At 52.3% G+C, this 18,439-nt stretch overlaps 2 protein-coding genes across 2 annotated transcripts in view; both read right to left on the reverse strand.

The window, feature by feature from the left end:
• LOC104332402 (T cell receptor delta constant) overlaps positions 1-9,002 on the reverse strand; it is a 30,836-nt gene extending 21,834 nt beyond the window's left edge. Inside the window, exon 1 of the mRNA XM_075443741.1 lies at positions 8,915-9,002. The gene's annotated coding sequence lies outside the window, so the exon portion shown is untranslated. The remainder of the gene's footprint in view (positions 1-8,914) is intronic.
• Positions 1-18,439, reverse strand: part of LOC104330583 (M1-specific T cell receptor alpha chain-like) — a 215,742-nt gene that overhangs the window by 87,046 nt on the left and 110,257 nt on the right. The gene's annotated exons all lie outside the window — the stretch shown is intronic.

Below are 18,439 nucleotides of genomic sequence, written 5' to 3' on the forward strand. Positions count from 1 at the left end.
TCATTGATGAAGAAGCTGAATAAGACTGGGCCGAGTACTGACCCCTGGGGAACACCACTAGTTACCAGTCTCCAACTAGACTGAGTGCTGCTGACGACAGCCCTCTGAGTTCTGCCATTCAGCCAGTTCTCAATCCACCTCACTGACCACTCATCCAGCCCACACTACCTGAGCTTTCCAATGAGGATGTTGTGTGAGACAGTGTCGAAAGCCTTGCTGAAGTCAAAGTAGACAACATCCACTGCTCTCCCCTCATCTACTCAGCCAGTCATGTCATCGTAGAAAGCTATCAGATTGGCCAAGCATGCTTTCCCTTTGGTGAATCCATGCTGACTACTCTTGATAACCTTCTTTTCCTCCACTTGCTTCATGATGACCTCTAGAATGAGCTGCTCCATCACCTTTCCCGGGATGGAGGTGAGGCTGACCGGCCTGTAGTTCCCTGGATCCTCCTTCTTGCCCTTTTTGAAGACTGGAGTGACACTGGCTTTTTTCCAGTCCTTGGGCACCTCTCCTGTCCTCCAGGACCTCTCAAAGATGATGGAGAGTGGCACAGCAATGACATCTGCCAGCTCCCTCAGCACTTGTGGATGCATTCCATCAGGGCCCATGGATTTGTGGACGTCCAGATTGCTTAAGTGATCTCTCACAAAGTCCTGCTTGACCAAGGGAAGGTCATCCTTTCTGCAGGCTTCCTCTCTTACCTCCAGGGCCTGGGATTCCTGAGGGCTGGCCTTAGCACTGAAGACCGAAGCAAAGAAGGCATTCAGTCACTCTGCCTTCTCTGCATCCTCAGTCACCAGACACAGTGACCAGGACACCAGGAGGAGTCCTCTTCCCAGTGTGCTCTGCAGGGATGAGTGACGAGGTCAAGTCAGGGGCAGGCCAGGCTGCAAGCAGCCAGCACATCTCCACAGAGATGAGCTGAGCACAGGGGCATGCTCCATTCCTGCAAGTGGTATCATCCCTTCCTTACACTTACCTGCGATGGGCAATAACCCCACGCACATGGCAGTCCACATGGCCAGCCCTGCTCTCTCTTGCCTGTCTGCAGCTTCTCTCTGCCTGCGCAACAGCTCTGCCCACATCTTCCCTGTCTGCGCCTCTGTGACTGCAGTCAGTCCTAGTCCCTCCCTCCATCTATGACAACAATGAAGGCGAGAGATAGGGGCTGGAGGAGCAGAAGAAGTTGAAGCTGTTGGTGCACTCCCAGGTGTCTCTCACCCTGCAAGGTACAATAACAGCACTCATTAGGCAGGAAAACCTCTGATGGGCAAAAGGTTGTTTATGCAGGGTGATCCCCACCCTTCTTCTGAGGAAGGACTGCAGGGTGCTGCTAGGATAGCAGAGGTAGCCCTGGGGGTGGCAGTTTGTCCTTCCAGTGGCTCCAAAGGCCCTTAGAGCTGCTGAGCTGCTGCTCCTGGATGGGAACCCCTGAACCCAGTTCCACTAGGGAAGGACATGCCTAGGCAGACGTGCTCCTCACTCTGCTGGTCCAGTACCCTACTCCTCCACTTGTTTCCTTGTGCTGACACTTCTCCAGCCACTTCTTCCTTGGCAAGGGCCTCTCAGAGACCCAAGCAGCAAACAATCTACAGGGCTCTGGGCAGGTGAGATCTAGGTTGTCCCTGGTGCTGAAGGTCTGGGGTCGATATGCAGGCTCAAGCATCCCAACGTATCTTACAGGAGTCATGTGCACAGGACTCAGCAGGAACCAGGCTTTTGGAGCTGCACAGCAGAGCAGGAACACACCCTTCCCCATTCTCATCCTACTCAGTAGGAACCCAGAGTTCCCCTTAGGACCTTTGCAGCCAGGACACCTACTCAGCCCTGACAGTGTCACCATCTTGACTGGTACCATTTCAGGGAAAACTGCCCACTTCACAAAGGCCCTCCACACTGCCCCTCCACAGTGCTTCCAAATCCTTCCCCTCCCTTCTCTTTTAATGGGTGCTCCAGCCTGGCCCCATGGGGAGGGGATCCAGGACAGATGTAGGAAGGGGAGTTGCAGAGGGTAAAGAAATGCATTGAAACTGGAGGCTTGAGGCTGGGAAAAGAAGCAAGGGGATGCAGGTGGTGTAGGGTGTTCCAGGGCCACTTGCAGCTAAGTGGGTCCTAGATGGAGGACATGCCTGATTCCCTATGGCTGCTGAAACAATGTAGGGTCAGAGCGATATTCTGGCCCAGGCCATCCTGTATATACTCCTCTTGGAGGCGCCCATAAGATTCCATGCTAGCCTCAGTGTACACACATAAGCATATATGCACATGGAGCCAACACAAACCACAAAGCAAAGAGATTATTCATCACATCCAGAGGAAAAGGTTGTCTGCTGCTCGGTTCCTGCTTTCGCACTGCTCTGGGGCTCCCTGAATAACATGAGGTTTCAAAACACAATGCAGGTCTGGATTTCTATGTTCAAAGCTTAGTTCTTCAGTGCTTCTTAAGCTTTTTCTTAAACATTCCTCTTTCTCTGTTGCTTTCTACCTGTGGGAGAGACTGAGAAATATGGAAGATTAACATGGTCATGATTTTGTGTGTGTTTGTGGGAGACTCTCCCGCTGCTGCTGCTGCACCTCTGTGCTTCTTTCCGGCAAACTCAGCCCAGACTATTCCTCAGAAGCTTTTTTGCAGCCAACCACAAAAGAGCTGGATGGATTTAAACACCTCTTTCCTTTTCTGTCCTGGCCCTGCCTGTGTTTCAGGCACTGTGCCCTTTTCCAGACTCTGCAGTGCTGCAGAAGTAGGTGGCCGTGTCTGCAGCCGATGGTGAGAGCACTTCCAGCAGCAACTGGTTCCTGGAGGGCTCTGCAGAGCTGGTGACTCAGGTCTGGAAGGATGAAGCAATGTGCTGGAGTCCTGTGAAAGGATACTGCAACACTATATACTGCAGGTCTCTGCAAGCAGTCTGACGGATCCAGTCCCCCATGCATAGCTGCTGTCACTGATGGGTACACCAGAGACGTGGCAGCTAAACGCGAGAGGCTCTGAGACCTTCCCTACCATGGGGCCAGAGGCCTCTGTGTGCATCTGAAAAATGGCACCTGCAACCCCAGGGGACAAGGACGAACGGGCAGGGAACACTCAAGCAATCATTTCATCTGCTCCACCACTTCTCTGGGCTTCTGCTTATGAACTCCAAGATTTAGCAGCTGCAAACACATGGTCTTCCTCCCGTTACAGTCTCAGATCTAGGAGAGTCACACAGACTTCCCCTTTCTCCAGTGAGCTCCCAAATGACCGTCTGTACTTTCCCCGATTCCTCTGTTCACTCCTCATGTAGCAAAACATGTGGGCTGGACTAACAAGACCTGAGCCTTTCCCAAAAGTAGAGCAGGGCTATTCATACTGCTCGGCAGCTGGGCCGTGGTACCTGTCCTCCCAGGAAACAATGGAAACAGCAAAACTTCTTTCCAAAGGTCAAGCAGATTTGCAGTGTCAGAGGAGTGAGGATTGGAGTGAGACATGGGAAGGTGGCAAGCAGAATGATCAGTGCTCATTTGGGCACAGAAGAAGGTAGCATTTCCCTGTCAGAATCAAACATTTGAAAACTGTATGCTCTAACTACATGACTCTCTGGGAGCAACCCTGGACAAATATGTGACTCCCCTGCCTTCAAGCTCCGAGGTCCCAGTGAGAGGTTTGTGTTAAAGCTCAGGCAGATTTGCTGTCGCACAGTCATGGCTCTTCTGTGTGAACAGCCCTGAGCGCACACCTCAGGTACTCCCCTGCCCCACAGCTTGGAGATCCTGAGCCAGACACCACCATGTTTGTGTTAAATCTCAGCTGCATTTTCTGGTGCAGTGCAAACAGCGCAGAAGTAGCGAGCAGAGTCCTGGGGGCACAGGGCATGCAGGGATACAGGTGATTCAGACCAGGAATCACACTATAGATAGACCTCCACTGCCAGTTCTTACTTTGCATTACCCCAGAGCCTGATGAAGGGCAGACACTAAAGTCTGCCACCAGGTGCCTGACAGTACCACCAAACTCCATAAATCCTGAAGTCGAAGCCACACCTGTGGCAGGAGAGTTGTGCAGACTCAGAATCTTGCCACCCCCAGCCTACTGGCCCTTGAGGGTCAGGCTGGGGGCAATGTTGGAGAGACTCCCTTGGTGCTCTGTGAGTACTACTCAGCAGTAGCCAAAACACTGCTGTGCTATCAACACCTTTCTAGGCACCAGTACAAAGCCCAGCACTGTGAGGACTGCTATGGGCAAAGTTAACTCCATCCCAGCAAGACCCAATACAGACACAGACAGTGGGATGGAGTGCAATCTCAGCAAATTTGCAGATGACACCAAGGTGAGTGGAGCAGTTGACACGCCTGAAGGACAGGATGCCATTCAGAGGGACCTGGACAAGCTCAAGAAGTGGGCTTGTGTGAAACTTCTGAGGTTCAACAAGACCAAGTACAAGGTCCAGCACCTGGTTCGGGGCAACCTCCAGTATCAATACAGGCTGGGGAATGAAGGGATTGAGAGAAGCCCTGCTGAAGAAGGAGTACGGGATACTGGTGCATGAAAAGTTGGACATGAGCTAGCAATGTTTGCTCACAGGCCAGAAGGCCAATTGTATCCAAGGCTGCATCAAGAGAAGCATGGCCAGTAAGTCAAGGGAGGTGAATCTGCCCCTCTGTTCCCCATCCAATTGAGAGAGAAGTACACTGTGGCGGACCTTGTCAAAGGCCTTACCGAAATCCAGATAGCTCTTCCCTTGTCTACCAACGTAGTCACTCCATCATAAAAGGCCCTGTCTTAAATCACCTCCTTGTCCTCCATGTGCCTGGGCACAGCTTCTAGGAGGATCTGTTCCGTGACCTTCCCAGGCACAGAGGTGAGGCTGACAGGGTGGTTGTTCCCAGGGTCCTCCTTTCTACCCTTTTGAAAAATAGGTGCAATGATTCTCTTTTTACAGTCACCAGGGACTTCACCTGACTTGCAAATTTTGCCATGACTTTGCAAATACCATGGAGACTGGCTTGGCAACTCCATCAGCCAATTCCCTCAGGACTCTGGGATTCATCTTGTTACGTCCCAAAGACTTATGTATGTTCAAGTTCCTCAGATGGTCTTGAAGCTGATCTTCTCTTACACCAGGAGCGACTTTGCTCTTGCAGTCCTTCCCTTGAGGTCCATCCACTCGAGAGCTGTGGGAAGAGAGGTTGCCAGTGAAGACTGAGGCAAAAGTGCTGTTGAGGACCTCAGCCTTCTCCTCGTCTGTTGTCACAAGTTTGCCAGCCGTGTTCATTGGTGGCGTACACTTTCTTTGACCTCCCTCTTCTGGCTGACATACCTGTAGAAGCTCTTCTTCTTATTTTTTGCGTTCCTTGCCGTGCTCAGCTCCGGCTGCATCTTGGTCTTCCTGACCCCATCCCTACAGAACCAGGCAGCATCCCTATACTCGACCCAGGACACCTGTCCCTGCTTCCACTCCCTGTGCGTTTACTTCTTACCCTTTATTTTGACAGGTAGGTTTGCACTCAGCCATGCTGGTCTCTTGCCTTCTTATCCTGATTTCTGACAAATGGAGATCAAGAGCTCTTGCGCTCCAAGGAAAGTTACCCTAAAGATCTGCCAGCTCTGTTCTGCTCCCTTGTACCTGAAAGCATTTTCCCAGGGCGTCCTATTGACTAACTCCTCGAACAGCTGGAAGTTTGTTTCCCTAAAATTCATAGTCCTGACTTTACTCTTTCCCTGTCCCATATTCCTCAGCAATGTGAACTCCACCGGTGTATGATCACTGTAGCCCAGGCTGCCTCCAGTCTTGCTGTCTGAAGGAGGGTTCAAAGAAGATGGGGCCAGGCTCTTTTCACTGGTGCTCAGTGGAAGATCAAGAGGCAATACACGCAAACTGAAACACAGAGGGATCCTTCTGAACAGCAAGAAACACTTTTTCATTGTCAGAGTGACAGAGCACAGGCACAGGATGCTCAGAGAGCTTGTTGAGTCTCTATGCTTGGAGATATTTGCAAGCTGTCTGGACACGGTCCTGGACCACTAGCTCTACGTGGCCCTGCTTGAGGAAGGGGCTTGGACCAGATGACCTTCTAAGGTCTCTTCCAATTTCAACCTTCCTGTGATTCTGTGAATGACTCACAAGCACATTCACATCCTTGCAGGTGATATGTGCCAGGGCAAAGCAGAACACTGAAACTCAGACTTTGCTATTTGAAGTCAGTTCTTTGCCATCCGAGGAAGGAGGCAAGGACACTCAGTGTGGAATTACCAAGGGAATTTATTCTTTTACCTTTGAGCTGTGTGCACAGCCATGTCCTAGTCTGATGCATGGGAGGATCCTGATACAGAGGAAAGCAGGGTTTACATATGTGGCTGATCAGTGAATATTGCTCATCTAATCGGAAGGTACTACTCCTAAGCTGGATCAGTACATGCTTCTCTTGCACAGGTGCTGTACACTTATGGTCAGCGGTTTATTCATCTTTGATCTTCAAAACCCAGGTCCCATGCAGGTGGGGGGCTTTCTCCTGAATTCTGGTCACTTCAAGTTCTGGCCACGGATATATACCTGGTTTAATTGAAGGGTAAATCTTCTGTTGTTTTGTTGTTGCTATGGGGTGCTCTGATCCAGGATGAGCTGGCTTAGGTTGGGTCTTAATGTCACATTGACCCTGAGGTAAATACTCATAGTGTCAGGTAGTGTTCATTCATCTAAGCAAGTCACAGAATCACTGAATCACAGAATCACAGACTCACAGAATGCCAGGGGTGGGAAGGGATCTCTAGGAATCATCTAATCCAACCCCCCTGACAAAGCAGGTTCACCTAGAGCAAGCTGCACAGGACAGTGTCCAGGCAGGTTTTCAATAGCTCCAGAGAAGAATCCACAAGTGCTCTGGGCAGCCTCTTCTAGTGCTCCGTCACCCTCAAAGTAAAGACGTTCTTTCTTATTTTCGCATGGACTTCCTATGCTTCAGTTTGTGTCCACTACCCCTGGCCCTTCTACTGGACATCACTGGAAGGAGTCTGGCCCCATCCTCTTGACACACACCCTTAGGATATTTATAGGCATTTATAAGGTCCCTCCTTAATCTTCTCTTCTTCAGGCTAAAGAAGCCCAGCTCCCTCAGCCTTTCCTCATAGGAGAGCTTCCCTAGATTGTGGGAGACAGTGTCAAAAGCCTTGCTGAAGTCAAGGTAGACAACATCCACTGCTCTCCACTCATCTACCCAGCCAGTCATGCCACCATAGAAGACTATCAGATTGCTCAAGCATCATTTCCCCTTGGTGAATCCATGCTGACTACTCCTCATAACCTGCTGTTCCTCCACTTGCTTAGAGATGACATCCAGTCTGAGCTGTTCTATCACTTTTCCAGGGATGGAGAAGAGACTGACTGGCCAGTAGATCCCTGGGTCCTCCTTCTTGCCCTTTATGAAGACTGGAGTGACTTTAGTGCTTACACAGTGTCAGGGCCTTCTCTGTTTCTCTTGTTGCCCATCAGCTGCACACTTGACCACAACTGGCCAAACGGATATCCCATACTGCATGATGTCATGGAAAGCAATAAGAGCTGGGAGAAAGAAGGAGGAAAGGGGGATTTCATTTGAGCCTTGCCCAAAGATGGAGCTCTTGTCAGTCTGGCAGTAAAACCCCTTGAAGGCAAAAGGGGCTCTGTGGCTGTAGGAGCCTCCCTCGGCCCTTGCTCAGCAGCAAGTGCTGCAGGGGTCCAGCAGGATGCTGTTGATACCAGGCCACATAAATATAGGAGGCATTGGAGCTGTTAGTGCATCGCAAGGTCCCAGTATTCCCTGCTCACCACCACACTGCACACCTCGTTGCTGGGATCTTGTCACCCTGAAACACACATGAAACAAGAGGAACCCACTGCTTTGCTCTGTCACAAAGAAATGCCCGCTGGCAGTCGACAGAAGCAGGCAGTGCTGTTGCCAAAGCCCAAGTGCCTTCAGTGCCCCAGGGAACAAGGGCAGGAGGGATAGCAGAAGGGCTGCAGACAGGCGGACTGGTCAGGCTGGTTGAGCGACAAAGAGTACCCTGCATATCCTTCGAAAAATAAAGCACTGCTTTTGGGACTCAGGGGCAGGAAAGAGGCGGTGCAGAGAAAGCAGCTCTTGCTGAAAGGCCAGGACCACCTGTGGTGCACAGTGATGGCCCCTCTCTCCCTGGGTGCACTCCTGGGCTCCTCCATCATTCACCTGCCCTGAAACTCTCCCACCCTGTGCTAGGCCCCAAAAGGTTTGTGTTAAAGCTCAGCTGCATTTCCTGTCCCTGTGTGAACAGCACAGAAGTAACGAGCAGAGTCCCGGGGGTGCAGGGCACGCAGGGACAGAGCTGATTCAGACCGGGAATTGTCCCGGGACACTGTGGCTCGACCCTGCACTGCTGGTGCGTAATTTGTTATAGAACCTAAGGCATTGATGTAGGACACCCACTGGAGACTGCCACCGGGTGCCTGACGGTACCACCGAACTCCATAAATCTTGAAGTCGAAGCCGGAGCCGCGGCAGGAGAGTTGCGCGGAGTCCCCGGGCGCTCGCAGCCCTCCGCCGGCCTCCACCAGCCTCAGCTGCGCCCACGCCCCTGCGGACGGAGAGCGCAGGCAGCCGGGCACGGCGCGCCCACGGCCCGAGGACGTTCACCCGCCGCCCCGCCGACCCCCGCCCCGCCACAGCGACCGCCGACACCGCCCTGGCTCCCGACAAAGCCCCGCGCCCGCCCGGGACAATGCCCCGCCTGCCCTGCTCGGGGCTGAGCCGCGCCTGCTCCCGGCACTTGGGCCCGACCCAAAGCCGCCCCCTGCCCCTGCCCCTGCCCCTGCCCCTGCCGCTCCGTCCCCCGCTCCCCCGACGCCGCCCGCTCCCCCCTTCCCCCGCTGCAGCCCCAGCCCCGGGCCCAGCCCCGGCCTCGCTGCCCTCCCCGCCCGCCTCTCACCCGCCGGCCCCGCGGCCAACGACAAGGCCAGGAGCCACGGCCCCACGCCGGCCGCCATCCCGCCCTGCCGCGCCGCGGCCGCACACGAGCCGAGCGGAGCCGCGCTCGGGCCCGCTCCTGCCCGCCCCGCCGCCTCGGCCCCTCGCCGGGGCAGCGCCGACGCCTCGGCCCGCCCCCAGCACACCCGCCCCGCCACGGCCCGGCCCGGCCCGGCCCCCCGCTGCCGCGGCCCCTCGGCGGGAAGAGGCGGAGGAGGAGGAGGAGGAGGAGGAGGAGGAGGAGGATGGGGGCGCGGGGAGGGACGCGGCCCAGGGCCGGCGGCACAGGACGAGCGCGGCGCCCGGCACACGAAGCCTCCTGGCCCGCGGCTCCCAGCGCGGCTCCGCCGCTGTCCCGGCTCCCAGCCCTGCGGAAGGCGGTCGGCGCCTCGGCCGGGTGCAGCTGGGACCTCTCTGGCTTCAGGAGGCTCCTCGGCCCTTCCTCGGGATCATGTGCTGTCTGGGCCCTATGCCACCCCGTCAGTAGCAGGGCACGTGAATAAAGCAGAAGGTGGACCTATGAGTGCATCGCTGAGTCAGTACATACCTGCTCATCCCTGCACCACAGATCTCCTTCTTTGTCACCCTGAAACGTGCCTGAAAACCAGTTGGTGATCCACTTAGTAAGTTCATCTGTGTAGGTACAACAATGTTTTGCAGTGCTCATATGTCAGGACCATCTACAGTGTGCTGTGCTGCACGTGTTCCTGCCGCAGGATGAACTCAGCTGCCAAATCATGGTGGAAGTGCTTGGTGTTGCCACCCACGTCGTGTCAGCCCCAATGCATGTTCTTACACTCTACTGCAGCTCCAGGTGACAAGTAACTGTTACATTGCTGCATGAACTGATTAACGGCACTGTTGTTACTGTTTCACCTCTCACTCATGCTAGAAAGGTTGCTTGAAAGTAATGTGGAAGTAGGATGGGACACTTCTATGTCATTGCTCAGAACAGAGATACCTGACTGATGACATGCAGTACGAATAAGTTTTTCTAGAGCCTGGTTAAATTTGGACAGAATTAGGCACGTAGGGAAGTCCACAAGGTGCCCAGTGTCAGAACATTCGTATGACAACTGTTACGCCTGGTGATGCTATAAGCTACCTTGTTCACATGTAAAAGACTTGAAAAAAAGAAGAACTGTGAAAGCCACCATGACCCAGTATCTCCAGGATTTGGAAAAGTCCAGCCACATCTATAGCCCAAGTCCTGCTAAGCGAAGTCTTTGCCAACACAACTACAATACGGGTGGCACAAGGGATTTATAAGCTTCCATAGATGCACAGTATGGGTGAGCTATTTTCCTGTGGGTCATATGGGCAAGAAGACTTTGGATGCACAAATTGAATATTCCATGGGGAGATCTCTCTACATCTGCTTATACCATTGCACTAGACATTCAAGTATGTCAGGAATGGGCTGTAGTTAAGTGCTGCCTATATTGTGCCACAGAAGACCCACGCGTATCCTGAGCCAATCGGCAGACATATACCTTAAAAGCCCAGCAGGACAAATAAATAGAACCATAAGAAACATGACAGTGCCATTAATTAACCAAGAACAGACCTTCCTCAAAATGAAACTAGAAGCTTCTTAAACAATCTTTGCCAATTTACCGCAAATTTGGACCATGAAATACAATCCTTGCTGGAATTTGTTGAGCCATGCAACAAAGCAGATGTATTGGGTCTGCTGACAGAGCAGCTGGTACTGCTATTGCCAGGCGGTGGGACATCTCTGGTGGTTTTACCTCCAACACCAATGCCATTCCACACCTGTTTTCATGCCCATTAGTTCTTTCATTTGCCACTCTACATTTATTAGTAGTTTTAGTAATTGCTTTATATGTAAGAGACTTTTTGTCTGCCAGGAAGGTCTGGCAGCTTCTGCATCTGACCTGCAAATTACAGTATCCTTACGAAAGGCCACGGGTATGTGGGTCAAGGGGTGGAGTGCAGCGGTGCTAGCAGCAAGACCCTTGCCCATAGAGCACACAGGGATCCACATCACAAAGTGCTCTGGATTCAACACAGGCACATCTGGTGCCCTACCGTACCATTCATATCACGTGGCCTTCACACCTGCGCTGGGCTGTACACATCCCTTGTTGCAGGATGAACTCAGACTTCATAACATCTAATAAGTTCATAACTGAAGCATCTTGGAGGCAGCAACCACATGACAGCAGCAATCATGTCATTGGAATAGCCTTGGCTTCCTCTTCAAATGAGGCAACATGTTTGACCCTACCCCACAGCAGTTCTGAGAAAAACCTATCCAAATTCGGAAGACTACAATAGCATAGCACAGCACCAGGGTGGGGATCTGTGCAGTGTGCTGTGTCCTGAGTGAAGCCCCACCTGATGCTGCAAGAGCATGGGATTCCCAGCATCAGAATGTATATTATATTTCATAACTTCCTATCACATTTCCTGGGAGGTTAATAAGAGAGTTCCATATTCTGAAGAGCTTTATGCAACTTCTTCTGGATTCAGAAAGATCCAGCACCTAACCTAAAACATCACACATCATGTAGGGCCTTCAGGGTGACAGACCAGGGTGACAGTCTGGAGCAAGGAGATTCTTCCTAATCTTTGAAGGATCATGGTGTTTTGGAGAGGTGCCTGAGGACTGGAGGAAAGCAAATGTCACTGTCATCTTCAAGTAGGGTGTCACATTTTAACCCAGTAGCTGGCAACAACACACCACACAGCCACTCGCTCACTGGTCCCCTTCCCCCACAGTGGGACGGGAAGGAGGAATGGACAAAAGGGAAAACTCATGGGTTGAGATAAAGACACTTTTGTGAGGCAACACAAGAAACACTATCAGTAATGATAATATTGACAACAGTAATGATAATACCAATGATAACAATGACTATGCAAACCAGACTATATACAGTACAATTTTTCCCACCACCCAATGACTGATCCATTGCCAGTCCCCAAGCAGTGACCACAGACCCCTCGGATTTTCATAAATTTCACAAAATTCCTGAAAAAGACCGAACTCCCAGAAAAGTCTGAACTCCTGAAGAAAACCAAAAAGCCCATAGAGTTCTACCCCGCAGCCAAGTCCAATTGTAAACAGATCTTGACATCTATGGTATGGAATATTTCCATTGGCCCACTTGGCTACCTGTCAGGCTATGATCCCTCCTACACACCTGCTCATTAGCTGGATATGAGAATCAGGAAAAAGTCCTTGATGTCTACCACCAACTGAAAGCATCAGTGTTATCAACAATCTTCTTGCACTATATCCAAAACACAGCAGCTACTGAGAGGAAAATCAGCTCTATCCCAGCTGAAACCAGGACAAAGGGCAAGAAGGACAACCAAGGGACCTACAGTTCAGTAAACCTACCCTCGAGACCTGGGAAAGTGATGAAGCCATAATACTGGGAATCTTTACCAGGCTTGTGAAGAAGCAGAAGATTGTTAGCAGGATTCACCAAGGGGAATTTGTACTTGGTGAACTTGATAATCAACTACTGTCATGAAATGACTGGCTTTGTAGATGAGGGGAGAGCAGTGTGTATTGTCTGCCTTGACTTCAGGAAGGTTTTCAACACTGTTCTCCAACAGAAGGTCCTCAGAGAGAAGCTGATAAAGTCTGGGCTGGTTCAGCAGACGATGAGCTGGACTGACCACTGAACACACAGCCTTTCCCCAAGTGTGCTGACCAGTGGCTTGAAGTCTAGTTGGAGGTCAGTATCCACCAATGTTCCCCAGAGGTCAATACTGGGGCCAGTCCTGTTTCACACCTTCATCCATGATCTGAAGGATGGATTAAAGAGCACCCCCACAAAATCTGCAGATCAAACAAAGCTAGGAGGAGAGGCTGCTACACCAGAGACTTGTGCCGTCCAGAAGCATCTTGATCAGAGATGTAAAAATGGACTGACAGGAACCGCAGGCAGTTTGACAAGTTGTACTTGTTTTCACTGGCATAGAGTTAATTTTTTTCATAGCAGCTTGCATGGTGCTGTGTTTTGAATGTGAGAGCAAAATAGTGTTGGTGACACACGGATGTTTAAGCTATTGCTGAACAGTGCTCATACAGTGTCAAGCCTTTGCTGATTCGCTTGCTGCCCCAAGATGCTGAGAGGGACACAGCCAGGACAGCGGAAAGAAATACGAAAGGGGGACTTCTGGAGTTATGGCATTTGTCTTCCCAAGTAACCGTTAGGGCTGAGGAAGGCCTGCTTTCCTGGAAATGGCTAAACACCTGCCTGCCTATGGGAAGTTGTCACGTTAAATGAGTTAAGAGAGTCTGATAACTGGCAACGGGAAAGCCCTCCTGTTGATCACGAGGTTCAGAGTTGAATCCCCTTGCTTTTTAAAGTCTTCTCCGAGAGGAGCCTAGGTGCAGCTGGATTCACTCCTAGTCCCAGGCTTGGTCAAGGGTTTATGTCTACAGGGTTAAGTGTGTAGCCACTTATCAGATTCAGTGTTTTCCTGTCAGAGCCCTCCCAGGGACTTTCACTGAAACAGTTTCACAAAGTTGAAACAATAAGTAACTTATTCAAGTGACAGGTATCACAGATTCAGGATTACCGTTCATAAATGCACTGTCTACAATAGCTGAACTCAAACTAACAGCACGACTCTTACCAAAAAGGCATCCCTTCTTGGGCGGATGATAGGATGAGGCCCGTCAACCCGTCTGTCAAATAAGGTTTTCGCTTGGCTTCTCCTCCAAAGTGGTTTCCAAGTGCAAATCTTTACACTTTTGAAATCTTTGGCGATGTGGGACTAAGTAAATTATTATGTGTTGATTGGCTCTTGGCATGGTATGCTATGTCGTCAGAAGTGGGACTCCAAAGCTCGGCACACCCTCGGGGAGCGGGGCTTAGTACTGCAGGTGCAGGTACAGGGGTTTTCTGTTTTTATCTGAAGCAACATCTGGCTGCGCGCCCTTCATCACAGAGTAGGTGTAGTGGTGGGCCACCCCACTTTACCTAAGATCGTTGTTGAAGTTGCACTGCTCCCTTTTGTTAATTCTTCGGTGCTTGACACACAGAGTCCAAGCATTGACAAGCCCAGCAAGGCCATCAACCCAAAGAAGTAAGGAGTGAATTCCTTACGTTGCTTGGCTTGTGCACACAGCTTCCTGTTTCTTGGGATGCATTGCTCCTGAGATTGGAGGAGGTGATCGTTGAATATCAACCAGCTTTCTTGGGCCCCTCTTCCCTCCTGGTCTTGTCTCATGGTACGCTACTGAGCAGATCCCTGAGGAGGCCAAAGTCTGCTTCCTGAAGTCTGGCGCAGTGAGCTTGCTGTGCACTCTCCTTGCTGCTCTAAGGCTCTTTAAGTCCACCAGGTCATGGTCATTACAGCCAAGGCTGCCCTTGAGCTTCAGGTTTTCCACCAGCCCCTCCTTGTTGGTGAGGACAAGGTCCAGCATAGCACCTTTCCTCCTTTTTCAGTGTGAAGGTGACCAAGCACTGGCGCAGGTTGCCCAGCCACCTTGTGGAGTCTCCAAGCTTGGAGATATGCAAAAGCTGTCTGGTCATGACCCTAGGGAACTGGAGCCTGTGGAGAACCCAGGGTGGAGTGGGTTTATTCTGAAAAACTGCAGCCCTTGTGAAGGAACTGTAGTGGAGCCGTTTGTGAAGGACTGTAGACTGTGGGAGTGTTGTCCAAAAAGAGGACTCTTTTACCAGGTGTGCAATAAGCCAATGCTCACACACTCAGGAGAAATATTGTTTTATTCAGGCCTGGGTGCTCAGTGGACCTTCCACAAATCAAGCACACCTAAGGCCGGCCTCTTTGTTACATTTATACATTAAATTCATGCATATTCTATGCATCTAATACATATTCACTCTGATCTGCATGAGTCATGCAACTACATGGCGTCATTATTCCTGGGTCCTTTTCAGACCCTTCTGTGCATGTCTTCTTCCTTTTCGGGGGTCTCTGGTGGTCCTTGCTGTTCTTCCCACATGTCTTCTTCCTTTTTTGGGGGTCCCTGGTGGTCCTTGGTGGTCTTCCCACATGAAGTACCCTAACTCCTTTTATCCCTATATCGTCACAAGTAACCAAAGTACAACTTTAGGCTACTTTCTTTTTCCAGCTTTCCTTTATTTCTTCAAGAAGGAGAATTTGTCATTGATTAATCGGATAGTGTAGATGGCCAAGATATTCTGCCTCTAACCTTAGGTTAAACGTTAACACGATTCTGGTCATGCACTACTTGACCAAGGAAATGCTACCTAAACAGAAACAACACCCCTTCTTTCCAAGGGAAGAACCTGTTCTATTACAGGAGGGAAGAAGGAGCAGTAGATATGCAGACTTGTGACTAAATGTTATGAACTGACTCCACACCCAATTCACTGATGCTCCTGTGTCTTTTGGGAAGAGGAGGTAGAGAATTTAGGAATGAAGTATTGAAGGTGAGCCTGGGAAGAAGTGGGGATTCAGTGAGGGCAAGGGGTTTTAAGGAGGTTTTTTGTTACTTACTCACAAACCTAGCGTAATTTCATTGGTAATAAAATAGAATTCCTACAGTGTTTGGTAAAGGCCAGGAGCACCTGCAGCATACATTAATGTCACCTGACCTCTTAGGAACAGCTCTGAAACACATCCCGTCCTCCCACTTGGCAACACTAACCTCCCCACATCTACTGCACCTTGGGCTGGGCCCCAGCAGGTTTGTGTTAAAGCTCAGCTGCATTTCCTGTTCCCGTGTGAACAGCACAGAAGTAACGAGCAGAGTCCCGGGGGTGCAGGGCACGCAGGGACAGAGCTGATTCAGACCGGGAATGGTCCCGGGACACTGTGGCTCGACCCTGCACTGAGTGCCCGAATTTAATGACTGACGAATCATAGCTGATAACGGACACCCACTCGAGACTGCCACCGGGTGCCTGACGGTACCACCGAACATGATATCCCCCGAAGTCAAAGCTGGAGCCGCGGCAGGAGAGTTGCGCGGAGTCCCCGGGCGCTCGTAGCCCTCCGCCGGCCTCCACCAGCCTCAGCTGCGCCCACGCCCCTGCGGACGGAGAGCGCAGGCAGCCGGGCACGGCGCGCCCACGGCCCGAGGACGTTCACCCGCCGCCCCGCCGACCCCCGCCCCGCCACAGCGACCGCCGACACCGCCCTGGCTCCCGACAAAGCCCCGCGCCCGCCCGGGACAATGCCCCGCCTGCCCTGCTCGGGGCTGAGCCGCGCCTGCTCCCGGCACTTGGGCCCGACCCAAAGCCGCCCCCTGCCCCTGCCCCTGCCCCTGCCGCTCCGTCCCCCGCTCCCCCGACGCCGCCCGCTCCCCCCTTCCCCCGCTGCAGCCCCAGCCCCGGGCCCAGCCCCGGCCTCGCTGCCCTCCCCGCCCGCCTCTCACCCGCCGGCCCCGCGGCCAACGACAAGGCCAGGAGCCACGGCCCCACGCCGGCCGCCATCCCGCCCTGCCGCGCCGCGGCCGCACACGAGCCGAGCGGAGCCGCGCTCGGGCCCGCTCCTGCCCGCCCCGCCGCCTCGGCCCCTCGCCGGGGCAGCGCCGACGCCTCGGCCCGCCCCCAGCACACCCGCCCCGCCACGGCCCGGCCCGGCCCGGCCCCCCGCTGCCGCGGCCCCTCGGCGGGAGGACGAGGAGGAGGAGGGGGGCGCGGGGAGGGACGAGGCCCAGGCCCGCGGACACAGGACGAGCGCGGCGCCCGGCACACGAAGCCTCCTGGCCCGCGGCTCCCAGTGCACTGAGATTTATACCGTTTGTCCTCCCGGGTGACTATTCTGTGTCACTTACTTCCCTGGGAAGGACTAAACACCTGTCAGCTGACAGCAAGTAAAAAATTAATTACTCGCTTGGCTTATGCATGCAGATTTGCTTTACCTCTTAAAATACCTTTATATCAATCCATGGGTTGCCTTGCTTTTGTACTCCTGATTCTCAGCCCCATCCTGATGAGGACCTAATGACTGAGCAGCTTGTGGGGCTTAGTGCCTGCTGGGTTTAACCCACAACAAGATGAGCTTAGCCAGCTAGTTCTGACAGAAAAGCCTGGAGTCATCAACCACCTGGCATCAGTAATGATGTCATTGGAATAGCTTTGCCTTTCTTTTCAAGTGAAGAAACAAGCTTTCCCTCTACAACACTGTATTGCTAAGAGATCTTCTGCACAGTCTCTGAAGAGTACAATAGTGGCAAACATCACCAGGGTGGGAAAACTGTCCAATGTGCCGTACAACTTGCGTCGAGTGGTGGCTCACCTGATGCTGCATCAGCATGGGGTTCCCAGCACCAGAACAGCTGTAGGATTTTGTAACTTCCTCCCACCTCTCCTGGGATGTTCATAAAACAGCTCTCTATTCTCAACCGGGGAACTACAGGCTGCTCAACCCTCCCCTTAAGCCCTGGAAAGGCAATGGGGCAACTAGTCTTGAAAACCATTTCCAGGAACTTGAAGGAGAAGAAAGTCATCAGGAGTCACAAGCGGCTAGTCAGATTTGACCACGATGAGAATCTTCTGTAAGGAAATGACTGGTTTTGTAGATAAGGAGAGCGCAGTAGATATTAGCTACTTCTATTTCAGGAATGCTTATAACACTATTTCACCTAAGATCCTCCTAGAGCAACTGATGAAGTCCAGGCTGGATGAGCAGACAGTGACGTGGATCAAAACCTCTCTAAATGCCTGGGACCAGATGGTGGTGATCAGTGGCATGAAGTCTAGTTGGATGCCAGCCACTAGCAGTGTACCCCAGGGATCAATACTGGCTCCAATCCTGTTTGACATCTTCATTAAAGATCTGGAGGACCAGACAGTGTTGTGCGTTTGCGTGGCAAGTTTTTTGGTAGCGGGGGGGGCTACATAGGGGTGGTTTCTGTGAGAAGCTGCTAGAAGCTTACCCACATGTCTGATAGAGCCAATGCCAGCCGGCTCCAAGACGGACCCACTGCTGGCCAAGGCAAATCAATCAGCGATGGTGGTAGCACATTTGTGATAACACATTTAAGAAGGGGAAAAACCCTCTGTGGAAGGGCAGTCGAGAGAGAGGAGTGACACTATGTGAAAGAAACTGCTCTGCAGACACCAAGGTCAGGGAAGAAGAAGGGGGAGGAGGTGCTCTAGGCACCAGAGCAGAGATTATCCCCTGCAGCCCGTGATGAAGACCATGGTGGGACAGACTGTCCCCCTGCAGTCCATGGAGGTCCACGGTGGTGCAGATATCCACCTGCAGCCCGTCAAAGACCCCACATTGGAGCACGTGGATGCCCGAAGGACACTGTGACCCTGTGGGAAGTCCGTGCTAAAGCAGGCTTCTGGCAGGACCTGTGGACCTGTGGAGAGAGAGGAACCCACACAGGAGAAGGTTTGCTGGCAGGACTTGTGACCCCATAGGTGACCCTCGCTGGGAAGGACTGCACCCCATGGGAAGGACTCATATTGGAGCAGCTTGTGGAGAACTGTCTCCTGTGACAGGAGCAGGGGAACAGTCTGAGAAGTCCTCTCCCTGAGGAGGAAGGAGTGGCACA

The sequence above is a fragment of the Opisthocomus hoazin genome, chromosome 26 (genome assembly GCF_030867145.1).
Source record: "Opisthocomus hoazin isolate bOpiHoa1 chromosome 26, bOpiHoa1.hap1, whole genome shotgun sequence".
Lineage (NCBI taxonomy): Eukaryota > Metazoa > Chordata > Aves > Opisthocomiformes > Opisthocomidae > Opisthocomus > Opisthocomus hoazin.